The sequence below is a fragment of the Cebus imitator genome, unplaced genomic scaffold (assembly GCF_001604975.1).
Source record: "Cebus imitator isolate Cc_AM_T3 unplaced genomic scaffold, Cebus_imitator-1.0 Scaffold80, whole genome shotgun sequence".
Classification (NCBI taxonomy): Eukaryota; Metazoa; Chordata; class Mammalia; order Primates; family Cebidae; genus Cebus; species Cebus imitator.
Window position 1 is genome coordinate 5,328,811 of NW_016107395.1, and position 13,653 is coordinate 5,342,463.

Genomic DNA, 13,653 nt, shown 5'->3' on the forward strand with positions numbered 1-13,653 from the left:
TGAGCCACCGCGCCCAGCCTCATGTAAATATTTTTAAAGGCAACAATCTAGACTCCTTTTCATCCCTCAGAACTATAATAAATCAGATGTAAAAGACTATAAGTCCCTAGAATTCAATTGATAATTTTTGGATATCTATTATAAGCTGTCTGCAGTTCACTCAATTCTCAGAGAAAGGCCTCATCTGATTTCTTCCTTGTAATCATTCGGGGAGATACTAGTGTTTTATTTATATTTCATAAACAAGGAAACTGAGTGAAGGAAAGGAACTTTTCTATAGTCATCAGCTAAGGTTAATGCTTCCACATTTTGAACTGTTTTATTTTTAAATCATGCAGTTTCTCTACAGCTCTTTGGCAATATATTGTTCTGATTTTCGCTTATTCTGTCTTGGTGTTCAAGGAAAATATTGCAAATGAGGTACTTTCCTCTAGTATAGTTACCATGTGATGGCAAATTCCACCTTGAATCAGAGCAGCAGGAAAAATAACAAAGGAAGATTCACAAAGAGCATCTGCTGATGATAACAAAGGCTATGGAGAAGCCGGAATGGAAAATTCTGGGCACAAGGCTGGAGCTTCCCTTAAAACCTGCACAGCACTTTATGCATGGATTTCTTAACAGTTTTTCCTTCAGTCATCGGGACATGGCGATGATTTAGAATGTAGAACTGTAGTAAGCAATTATAGGTGAGCTATTGGTAAAAAATGACCTGAGAGTTTGCATGTGCTGCCACAATTTATATACAACCTGGAAATGTTATGATACACACTAAATAAGAATGGTTTAGCTAAAAAATGTGTGTAAGCAATGACTTCCACTGTCTTTATGTCTTCACAACAGCAACAGATGCCTACCAGGATTGATTCATGCCATTCTGTTATAATGGGACTGCTTTCACAAGCTTTCCTATTGCCTCAGTAATGCCAATCCAACTATTTTGCTTTGATTTAATTAAGTTTTTCAATTACAGTCTAAATCTTCCATCCTTCATGCCAATTTTCATAACTATCAGCTTTAATCTGACATTTCAGAAAACAGAATTTCAAATATCAAATATGCATTCCATATTTCTTCTTTAAAAAAACAAACTGTGCCAAGACTGAAATTCCAGATTCATTTATTTGATCAAAAATTTAGTAATAAGCTGGTATTTTTTAAAAGCTTAAAGTTATTTGTGGAGCAATTGGGGCAAATTTAATTATGAACTAGAAGTTGGGTGATAGGAAATTATATTAATTTTGTTAGGTATCATTGTAACATTGTGGCTTGTAGAGAAAAGTATGTTTAGGAAATACCGAAGTATTTACAGGTAAAGCGTAATAATATATGCTGCTTATTTATTATAATTCCAATAAAAATTATGTGTATATGTATAAAGATAGATGTCTTTTATGGCAATCTATAAACATCTATAGATATATGATATATATATCAATCTGTATATGATAGATTGCTGCATATTTATAGATGATAATATCACCTAAGCAAATAATAGAAAATATAAAACATTAAATGTAGGGCGTGGTTACTGTGCTAAGGGTATCAGTTTTGTGCAGATGTATTACCTGTATCAATTTGTCTTTTTTACATTTGCATATCTTCATATCAAAATGTTGGGGGGGAAATTATTTTGTACTACTTGCCAGGGACTGTGGCACTGAAGTTTCAAAAAGAATAAAACTAAGTCCCTGACTTCACAGTTCGATAGTCTAATAAAATATATATGATCACTATAATTTGTAACGCACTAGTATTGAGTAGCAAAATCTTCAGAGCATAAACAGGAAGAGAATAATTTTACTGAAAGATGTCAAGCAAACATTTCTCAAAGGGACTGATGCTTATATAGGGGTTAAAAATAATACACAAGCAGGAGGACATGTAGGGGCACAACTGCGGAAACATAAAACAGCATACTCAGAGGGGTTGTGATGCAGGCGAACCCTAAAATGTTCTGCTCTGCTCAGGAGGGTTTTCAGCTTCACTCAGGAAAGGTTTCAAGAGCCAGCCAACAGTGAAGGGATGCAAGTTTATTTGAGCAACAGCATACAGCAAAACGGTTGCACCATAGACAGAGCAGGGAGACCACATAGGCAGAATAGAGCAGAGGAACACTCCTGGATTGTTGGCTAACTATATTACACCTATTTCCAGTTATATACTCATGAAGGAGTGGGTTATTCACAAACTTCCAGAAAAGGAGTGGGAAGTTCCCAGAACCATATTGGGTAACTTTCTGGTTGTTGCCATGGCATCATCTGCAAACTGCCACAGCACTGGTGAGAATGTCTTATGCAAATGCACTATAATTAGAGTAAATGAGCAAGTAGGTCAACTAGAGATCGCTTTTGTCGTCATCTTGGTCCTAGCTGATTTTGGGCAGTTTCTCTGCTATATATTGTTTGAATTAGCAGGGTGGGAAAACAAGTCCTGCTTATCTCCTACCTCAGCTGGACCAGAGTATGAATAGAGAGAGAAAGAAAGATGAGTCTGCAAAGACACAAGGCTGGAGATTTGAAAAGAAGCAGGATACATTCTGCTAAACATTTGCAACATTTCTCTGGAGATGGTATGAATCCATTAAAAATCATGACAAAGGGATGTAGCCCAAGGAGGGAAAACCAAGCCAGCGTGGGGCACCGCCTCACTTGGGCAGTGCAACAGGCCAGAGGCCCCCCTCCAACACAGTGGAGGCTATCAGGGACTTTTCAGCCACTCCGTCACTCCGGTTCAGATACTTCACTGCTACCACTGACTTTACAGCCCACAGACCAGGAGATTCCCGCCCCGCCGCCAAGGACCGCAGGTTTCCAGCACAAATCTGGGTGGCCGTTTTAACTGGTGCCTGGAACACCTGCAAGACAGAGCTGCTCATTCCCCTGAGAAAAAGGGAGCTGAAGGCAGGGAGCCAAGTGATCTGGCTCAGCGAGTCCCACCCCGACAAAGACCGGCAAACTGAAACCCACTGGCTAGAGAGTTTCACAGCCAGTGCAGCGGTTTGAGCTCAACCCAGGATATTCTAGCTCGGTGGGGAGCCATTACTGAGGCAGTTCTAACCTTACCTGTGTGAAGAAAATTCCAAGGACGTTTACGCAGAAGCTGGGTGGAGCCAGCGGCAGCTCAGCAACACCTCTGCAGGCAGACTGTGACTAGACTCCCTCCTTGCTTGGCAGGGCATTTCTGAAAAAAGGCAGCATCGTCTCTACAGGCTGGACTGGTGGCATGATGTCTCACAGAAAGTTCTCCACTCCCAGGCATGCGTCCTTCAGCTTCCTGCCTCGGAAGTGCAGCAGCACGTTTCATGGGAAGGTGAAGAGCTTCCCCAAGAATGATCCTTCCAAGCCGGTCCACCTCACAGCCTTCCTGGGATACAAGGCTGGCATGACCCATATCGTGCAGGAAGTCCACAGGCCAGGATCCAAGGTGAACCAGAAGGAGGTGGTAGAGGCTGTGACCATTGTGGAGACTCCACCCATGGTGGTTGTGGGATTGTGGGCCATGTGGAAACTCCTCAAGGCCTCCGGATCTTTAAGACCATCTTCGCTGAGTACATCAGCGATGAGTGCCAGAGGTGTTTCTATAAGAACTGACATAATTCTAAGAAGAAGGCCTTCACCAAGTACTGCAAGAAATGGCAGGATGAGGATGGCAAGAAGCAGCTGAAGAAGGACTTCAACAGCATGAACAATTGCCCACATGAACAGATGTGCCTGCTTCCTCTGCACCAGAAGAAAGCCCACCTGATGGAGATCCAGGTGAACAGAGGCACTGTGGTTGAGAAACTGGACTGGGCCTGCAAAAGACTGGAGCAGCAGGTACCTGTGAACCATGTGTTTGGGCAGGATGAGATGATCAACATCATCGGGGTGACCAAGGGCAAAGGCTATAAAGGGGTCACCAGTTGTTGGTACACTAAGAAGTTGCCCCACAAGACCAACTGAGGCCTGCTCAAGGTGGCCTGTATTGGGGCATGGCATCCTGCCCATGTAGCCTTCTCTGTGGCATGTGCTGGCAGAAAAACTACCATCACCACACTGAGATCAACAAGATCTATAATATAAGCCAGTGCTACCTTATCAAGGATGGCAAGGTGATCAAGAACAATGCCTCCACCAACTATGACCTGTCTGACAAGAGCATCAACCCTCTGGGTGGTTTTGTCCATTGTGGTGAAGTGACCAATGACTTTGACATGCTGAAAGACTGTGTGGTGGGAACGAAGAAGCAAGTGCTCACCCGCCACAAGTCCTTGCTGGTGCAGACCAAGCGGCAGACTCTGGAGAAGATTGACCTTAAGTTCATTGACACCACCTCCAAGGTTGGCCATGGCTGCTTCCAGACCATGGAGGAGAAGAAAGCACTCATGGACCATTCAAGAAAGAATGAATTGAAAAGGAAGAAAAAACTTAATGCCAGGAACAGATTCTGCAGCTGGTGGGGTCTCAATAAAAGTTATTTTCCACTGAAAAAAAAAAAGGCAGCACCATGTCTGGGACTTATGAATAAAGCCTACCTTCCTGGGAAAGAGCACTTGGGAAAAGGGACGGTTGTGAGTTCCACTGCAGCAGACCTAAACGTCCTGCCCAGCAACTCTGAAGGGAGTGATGGAGCTTCCAGCACAGCACTTAAGTTCTGATAAGGGACAGACTGCTTCCTCAAGTGGCTCCCTGACCCCTGTATATCCAAAGAGAAACCCCATACAGGAGAGCTCTGGCTGACATCTGGTGGGCATCCTTCTGGGAGGAAGCTACCAGAGGAAGGAGCATACAGCTTTCCTGCAGCCCCCGCAGGTGATTCCAAGGCAAGCAAGATCTGGAGTGGACCTCCGGCAGTCCTGTAACAGAGGGGCCTCTTAGAAGAAAAACTAAAAAAACAGAAAGAAATAGCTTCAACAGCAACAGAAAGGATGTCCACTCAGAGACCCCATCCAAAAGTCAACAACTTTAAAGACAAAATGTAGACAAATCCATGAAGATGGGAAGAAACGAGTACAAAAAGTATGAAATCACCAAAAACCACAACGCCTCTCCTCCTCCAAGGGATCACAACTCCTCACCAACAAGGGAACAAAACTGGATGGAGAATGAATTTGATGAATTGATAGAAGCAGGCTTCAGAAGGTAGATAACAACAAACTCCTCTGAGCTAAAAGAACATGTTTTAACCCAATGCAAAGAAGCTAGGAACCTTGAAAAAAAGGTTAGACAAAATGCTAACTAGAATAACCAGCTTAAAGAAGAACATAAATGACATGATGAAGCTGAAAAACACAGCACAAGAACTTCGCAAAGCATACACAAGTTTTAATAGCCAAATGGATCAAGCAGAAGAAAGTATATCAGAGATTGAAGATCAACTCAATGCAATAAAATGAGAAGCAAGACTAGAGAAAAAAGAGTGAAAAGAAATGAACAAAGCCTCCAAGAAATATGGGATTATATGAAAAGACCTAATCTGTGTTTGGTGTACCTGAATGTGATGGGGAGAATGGATCCAAGCTGATAGACACTCTTCAGGATGTTATCCAGGAGAACTTCCCCAATCTACCAAGGCAGGCTGACATTGAAATCCAGGAAATACAGAGAACACCGCAAAGATATTCCTCAAGAAGAGCAACCCTAAGGCACATAATCATCAGATTCACCAGGATCGAAATGAAGAAAAAAATGCTAAGGGCAGCCAGAGAGAAAGGTCGGGTTACCCACAAAAGGAAGCCCATTAGACATACAGCAGATCTCTTGGCAGAAACCCTACAAGCCAGAAGAGAGTGGGGGCCAATATTCAACATCCTTAAAGAAAAGAACCTTCAACCCAGAATAGCATATCCAGTCAAAGTAAGCTTCATACATGAAGGAGAAATAAAATCTTTTACAGACAAGCTTTGCTGAGAGATTTTGTCAACACCAGGCCTGCCTTACAAGAGATCCTGAAGGAAGCACTAAACATGGAAAGGAACAACCAGTACTAGCCACTCAAAAAATGTACTAAATGGTAAAGACCATCGACACAATGAAGAAATTTCATTCACTAATGAGCAAAACAACCAGCTAGATACAAAATCAATGTGCAAAAATCGCAAGCATTCCTATATACCAATAACACAAAGTGAGCCAAATTAAGAATTAACTCTCATTCACAATTGCTATAAAAAGAACAAAATGCCTAGGAATACAACTAACAAAGGACATGAAGGACCTCTTCAAGGAGAACTATAAACCACTGCTCAAGGAAATAAGAGAGGACACAAACAGATGGAAAAACATTCCATGCTCATGGTTAGGAAGAATCAGTATTGTGAAAATGGCCATACTGCCCAAAGTAATTTACAGATTTGATGCTATCCCCATCAAGCTACCATTGACCTTCACAGAACTGAAAAACCACCTTAAACTTCATATGGAACCAAAAAAGAGCCCCCATAGCCAAAACAACTCTAAACAAAAAGAACAAAGCTGGAGGCATCATGCTACCTGAATTGAAACTATACTACAAGGCTACGATAATCAAAACAGCATGGTACTGGTACCAAAACAGAGATATAGACCAATGGAACAGAACAGAGGCCTTGGAAGTAATGTCACACACCTACAACCATCTGATCTTTGAAAAACCTCACAAAAACAAGCAATGGGGAAAGGAGCCCCTGTTTAATAAACAGTGTTGGGAAAACTGGCTAGCCATATGCAGAAAGCTGAAACTGGATCTCTTCCTTACAGCTTACACAAAAATTAACTCCAGATGGATTAAAGACTTAAACATAAGACCTAACATCATAAAAACCCAACAAGAAAACAGGCAATACCATTCAGGACATAGGCATAGGCAAGAACGTCATGACTAAAACACTAAAAGCATTGGCAACAAAAGACAAAATAGACCAATGGGATCTAATTTAACTTAAGAGCTTCTGCACAGCAAAAGAAACAATCATTAGAGTGAACCAGCAACCAATAGAATGGGAAAAAAATTTTGCAATCTACCCATTTGACAAAGGGCTAATATCCAGAATCTACAAAAAACAAACAAGTATACAAGAAAAAAACAGACAATCCTATCAAAAAGTAGGTGAATGATACAAACAGAAACTTTTCAAAAGAAGACATTTATGTGGCCATCAAACATATGAATAAATGCTCATCATCACTGGTCATTATTGAAATGCAAATCAAAGCCACATTGAGATACCATCTCATGTCAGTCAGAATGGCGATCATTAAAAAATCAGGAGACAGATGCTGGAGAGGATGTGGAGAAATAGGAACACTTTTGCACTGTTGGTGGGAGTGTAAATTAGTTCAATCATTGTGGAAGACGGTGTGGTGATTCCTCAAGGATCTAGAAATAGAAATCCCACTTGACCTAGCAATCCCATTACTGGGTATATACCCAAAGGATTATAAATCATTCTATTATAAAGACACATGCACATGTATGTTCATTGTGGCACTGTTTATGATAGCAAAGACTTGGAACCAGCCCAAATGCCCATCAATGATAGACTGGATAAAGAAAATATGGCACATCTACACCATGGAATGCTATGCAGCCATAAAAAAGGATGAGTTTATGTCCTTTGCAGGGACATGGATGAAGATGGAAACCATCATTCTTAGCAAACTGACACAAGAACAGAAAACCAAATACCACGTGTTCTCATAATTGGAAGTTGAACAATGAGAACACATGGACACAGGGAGGGGAACATCACACACTGGGGTCTGTTGGTGGGTGGGGTGCTAGGGGAGGGATAGCCAGGGGAGGGGGATTGGGGAGGGATAACATTAGGAGAGATACCTAATGTAGGTGATAAGAAGATGGAGGCAGCAAACCACCACGGCATGTGTATATATATGTAACGGTCCTGCAAGTTCTGTAAAATAAAGAACTTAAAGTAAAAATTTTTTTTAAATCATGACAAAGGGAGTAGTACGTTCATTAATCAATAAATTCCCAGCTGAGTAGCTGTTCACACTCCTAGGTCAACTTTTTTGTTGGTGTCATATTAAACGACCTTAAAGTTTCCCACAATTTTAAGAAAATCATGGCAAGGTTTTCTGATTGGACAAGCTATTAGGCCCAGAGAAAGATGCCCTTTTCATGTCGATAAACATTAAACGGTGGAAACTGTTAATGATAGAACTTAATATATACATAGACATGTATCATTTAAGAAAATGTGGCATGCAACTATAAGGATAAAAACTAAACCAAAGAGAAAAGATAATTTAAGGATGATTGTTTACATTATTAAAAGACAATTAGTTTTGAAGAATATTTTCCTTGTGTGTGAATCCACCAAAGAACACTGAAAATTTTGTTCAAAGATAATTGACTCTTCCCTTGACTCCCAAATTTCTAGGAGCCACTGGATTCTGGATATCAATGGCAAATAAAGACCAGGACCAGCGAAGTGATTATGCCAGGTTTCTTGGACTGCAGCATTCTAATTCTGTTGTTATTCTTGCCAGGCAGGAAGAAACTATGTTTCAAAATGCACTTCGCACTTTTTTAAAATGCCCCTTTTATATTAAGGGAGCTAACACCTATACTGTTGTCTGATTTTGTTTAAGCCTATATTCATCTGTTAAAACTTGGCCAATGAATGAGTAGTTTGGTTGCATACTGAGAATCAGTTTCCTGAGTTTTTCATTTCAATTTTTTTCTTCATGGAACATATATACTGAATACTGGAGGAAGTACATTTTAAGGAGTTTCTTATTTTATTTTTGTCAGATGCTATGTACATAACTTTAACTCCTTAACACATGAGATATTCCGGCTTCACTTGTCAGACTTCAACCTTTTTCTGGGTTTAATGTAACATTATTTAATTTTTTCTCTAACATGAATGAGGAAATCATTGCTTATAATCATATGGTTGTGATCTAGTATTGAAGAAAAATAATAATTTTAAATCCAAATGTCTACTTAGGAGAGAGCTTTAAGAAATTTTAGGACTCAAGAATATGTGCCTAAATGTAGTTCATTGACTGGTTTTTAGAAAAGTATTCAAAAAAATGATGAGACAAGAGAATTTTGCAGTGGATAACATTATAGTCCTTAATAAGCACTTTTACCGCAGATACTCAGGAAGAACTGGAACATTTGCTAGGCTTGAATTCCTGGGCTATCAATTAGAAATGGAAAATTACTTAAGTTGTGCTTGTAGCCCACAGTAACTATTCAAACTTTTGTTTCTCCTAGGATCCTTGGTTATACTTAAAAAGAACGCAGAAAAGAAACAAAGAAGTCTTTAGTTACTTAAAACAGGATATTGAGAAGGAAATACAAATATCTGGATCTTTTTCAACATCAAGAAGCATCTAGGATAATCTTCTTATGCTTTTCCACTGAGTACGTGGTATAGGAAATTTAATATAGTCCTCAGGGAGCCAGGAACATAGCCCAAAGATGCCATCTAAAATGTGAAATATTTCAAGTGTCAGTCTGACCCTTTAAAACGTTTGTGAATTTCACATTCTACTCCTTGACCTGTCAATGTTTCTTTTAACGTAAAAATGATTTCTGCCACCTACATGTTAAATTATTAACACTTTTCACAAACCTTCACATGAAATCAATGCTCTCAAAAATAATATCATGCATATTTTAGGCTTTGTATACCTAAGTACACTTCTAAATATCCCAATACCCATTTTTACATAGTCAGCTTAAGAAGCATGACCTGCACACAATCTAAAAGTTTCTGTGTGAAGAGCACACTCCTAAGGATGATGCTGAAGCCTCCAGGATTGCAGAGATGGAGGTTTGTCTGCTCTCCAGTTGTTGAATGTTGTTAATGTTTTAGACCATTGTATTACTTAGGAAAACAGATGGTACAGGTACTACTGGGTGATGCTTGAGAACAGAGAAGAGGAAGAATTTGCTCTCTTCAGTTAAAATAAGGAGAATTCAAAGAAAATACAACACTTCTCTCAGCTTGTCATGTTCATTCTTAGATCAATAGCAGCTGAAGAAAAAATTAATTGCCGTAATTACCTCAATATAAAACTATCAAGTTTTAGGCTCCATACTAGTCCAATGGTGTGGGTTGAGGAACTCTAATTGGAAATCTGAACAACTTAGTGATTGCAGTGGGGGAGAATGGCCTTCCTCAGTGGGGAACACTACTATTACCTGCAGACGTGAGATGGACAGGAAATAGCCAGTGTTGCTTAAGTTATTCTGTCCATATATCCTCACAGTGTCTCCTAAATTGATACTCATATTCTTAATTTCATTGTATGAAATTTTAGTGAAAGGAGTTTGTCTCTCTTATTCTAACTGCCTCAATTAAGCATACCAAATATCTTACTGCCTTAAGCTTATCAAATATCAGTTTCAAAATTACATAATAATCACTTTTCTACTAGACATCAATAGTGAATCATTAATAATATGAGTACCAATAATACCATCACACAGTTCTCTGTCTCTTTCTTTCTCTTCCCCCCATCTCCCTTTCTCTCTCAGTGTTATCATTAATAATTTTTTCTGTTCCTGGGAAATTTATATATTCTTGCATAAACTTTTACAATTTTTCTATTAGGGTTTATTTCCTAAACAGAAAGAAATAAGTTGTACCTTTCCCTCCCCAGATGTATTGATGTTTGGCTGGAGAAGCTAAACCTAATTAGCATGCTACCCTTAGCAGCTGTGGGTGCTACTCAAGTGTCCTTCATTCACATTAAAATCATCATTTTTGTGGAGGCTATGGAAAAAATAACATAATATCTTGTAGACTGGCTAAAATTATGCAACACAATTCAGCTGATTAAATTGCAATAAACTGAAAATGTACATGGCTAAAAAGTATATGGCTTAAAAAAGTGTTTTATTCATTGGGGCTCTTCTTAAAAACAAATATGCAAAATTTTTTTAAAAAGAGACACAATCTAAAGTACCTAAGAAACACTGGGTCCTTTTCAATGAATTATGAGTAGTTGTTTTTCCCCCAAGTAACTGTGAACACAGATTGTAAAATATTAATCAGTTTCAGCCTCTATTTATCATGCAGCACAGATGGAAACCTCAGACACAAACGTTATTAGTCATGACTCAGTTCATTTGGAAAAGTATCTTCTGGAGCTGGCAAGAGTGGGTCAGAAGTTCAGGACAAATGTGATTGGACAGTAGAAAGAAGAATAATGTCATTGGTTAAGTCAGCTGAGAAAGGTGGTCTGAAGATTGCACCTTAATTCTTGTACTGTCTTCATATCTGTCAGATAAAATTAATGACTCATTCCAAACAACAAAGGACTGTTGTTTGGCACAAATTACTTTGCAAGGTCACTGCCTGTGAACACCACATACTTTATTAACCTCAGGCTGAGATAATCAAGAGGGAACTAATGAATTTGATTATTTCCCTCAACAGCAAACCCCTGAGAAATGGCAAAGTTTTTAATTTTTTCATTCAATTGTCATCATAATTCATAGACATAAGTACAATTATTTGCCTTCATAGAACCGATACATTAATCTGATTATTGTAAAAAAATACAGACCCATGCAAATAATAATTTTAGGGCAAAATGCATATGTGCATGACCAGAATAAATAGATGAATAATGAAATTTTTAATGATTATACAATATCCAGGCATGAGATCAACTGTTTTATATAGACTGTATCATTTAATCTTCAAAACTATGCAAAGATAATACTATCATCACATCCATTTTGTAGACAAACAACTAAGGTTAAGTGAGATAAATATTTTGCCAAGGTTATTGTAGATATTGTCAGAAAACCTAGGTTTGAAACTCATCCTAATCATCTACTAACTGGGTGTATTGAAAAATACAGAAAGCTGTCCAATATTTTAAATATTTCTGTAACATATCACAATATTATTCTGCCAACATATGCAAATATGGAGAGAGAAGGAGAAAGATTATACCTATATGGAAGGGCAAGTTTTCCTTTCTTCTAGCTAATGGCATCTTGAAGAAGATATATTTTGACAAAGGTAATGCCCTCCAGTTACATTTCATTGAAGAGGTCAGTGGCTGAGCAAACCCAAATGACTGTAGAGCCATTCAAATTACCAGAAGCTTCCAAATCACTTTTAGATGGTATGTCAAATTGTATTTTAATGTACCAGCCTTTATTAGGCATCTCTATTGCCTTGCTTATTGATGTTATGAACACCACATGACATACTGCCTGAAAATGTCACAAAAATAACTTAGCATAAGAAATTTGGATAACATAAGTTGAAGAAAGTACGAAAAATATAGCCGAAGCTGGCTGTATAAGAAGTATTGACTGATATATCGTATATGTAGAATGTAATGACAATTTTTGTAACAACTTACACAAGAAAGCTGTCCAATATTTTAAATTATTTCAGTAACATCAAACTTTCTTATTAACACAATATATTTAACTTGCCAGAACTATACTATTTAGCAGAAAGCTTATGGCACTTCAGTTTTAGTAATAGATAGCTTTAATCTTTTTGTGGATTCGCATAATTTCATGGGAGATTGTTTAGTATTGTATGACCAAGAGACTAAATGCTGGAGTCAGATAATGGGTTGGAGTCCCGGCAGCACATTGTTTTTCAGTTGTGTGATCTCAAAGGTACTGTTTAAGTTTTCTGAAAGCCAATTTTTCCTATCTCAAATGATAGCACTTAATTGTATACCACCAATAAGTAAAGAAAAAAATAATATAAAGCAAGAAAAGTACTTACCACCGTATCATAAAGATGGTAAATACCAGTTGTTGTAGCTTTTATTAAAATATAATGTAATTTTCCAGTTCCAGGTATGATGCTGCAAGTACCTTCCATCCTGCCTCTCCCACTGACTGCACCTAAAAATCTTGGACATAATGCATGGAGCTGCTATTCAAGAACTCTGAAAAGTAGTAGCAGATGTATTGTGGAAGAAAACCAGAATTAGAAGTTCTCTGAATGGTTGATGAGTTTATCACTTTTATTTCTCTCCAGTATTTCTCAACCTAATTTCAAAAAAGCCTCAGATCTGCAAGTGGCCATGAGAACAAACAGAAGAGCTGAAGAGAAGCCTTCAGCTCCAGATCAAGGATTAGGAAAGGAGTTTCATAATGCTCAGAGAGAAAAATGGAGAGCTGACATTTATTTTCTTTTCATTGCTATCTCTTGCCCCAAACTATGATGACCCAGGGGTGCCTAAAACTCTGGAAAGGAAAAATATCCTCCCTGTTAGGAGGAACAGTGGCCACAAAATGAGGGTCACGCCCTACTGACGTTTTATGTCTCTCTATTCTCCTACTGCTTGGCTCCAACACAAGCACATTCAAGGGAAATGAGTGTCAGTACTGAGAAAATAAAATCCTATATTTCCAGCTAGAGGAGACACAGTGAATTGGAAAGTACTCATGAGATTGCAAAGAGGGAGAAGCTTGGCAAGTGACCCTATAAATTCGCTTATGAACTGTTTAATTCACCATCATGTCTAGTTTTAACCCTAAGCAGTATATGATAGACTTTGAAACTGAACTAAGATGTAGATTACTCTTCAGGTCTCACTGTGGCCACTGGGTAGTGTGTAAGTGGGATAGAGCCACATGGTACTAAAAAGACTGACAATAGAAATGACATTGTAACTACAACCAACAGAAAGCTGGTTCGAACCTGTGGCCTGAATGTCATTGGATGTT

At 38.7% G+C, this 13,653-nt stretch overlaps 1 pseudogene; it reads left to right on the top strand.

Moving 5' to 3' along the window:
- Positions 1 to 1,344: 1,344 nt before the first annotated feature.
- LOC108307744 lies at positions 1,345 to 4,966 on the top strand (annotated as a pseudogene).
- Positions 4,967 to 13,653: the final 8,687 nt, after the last annotated feature.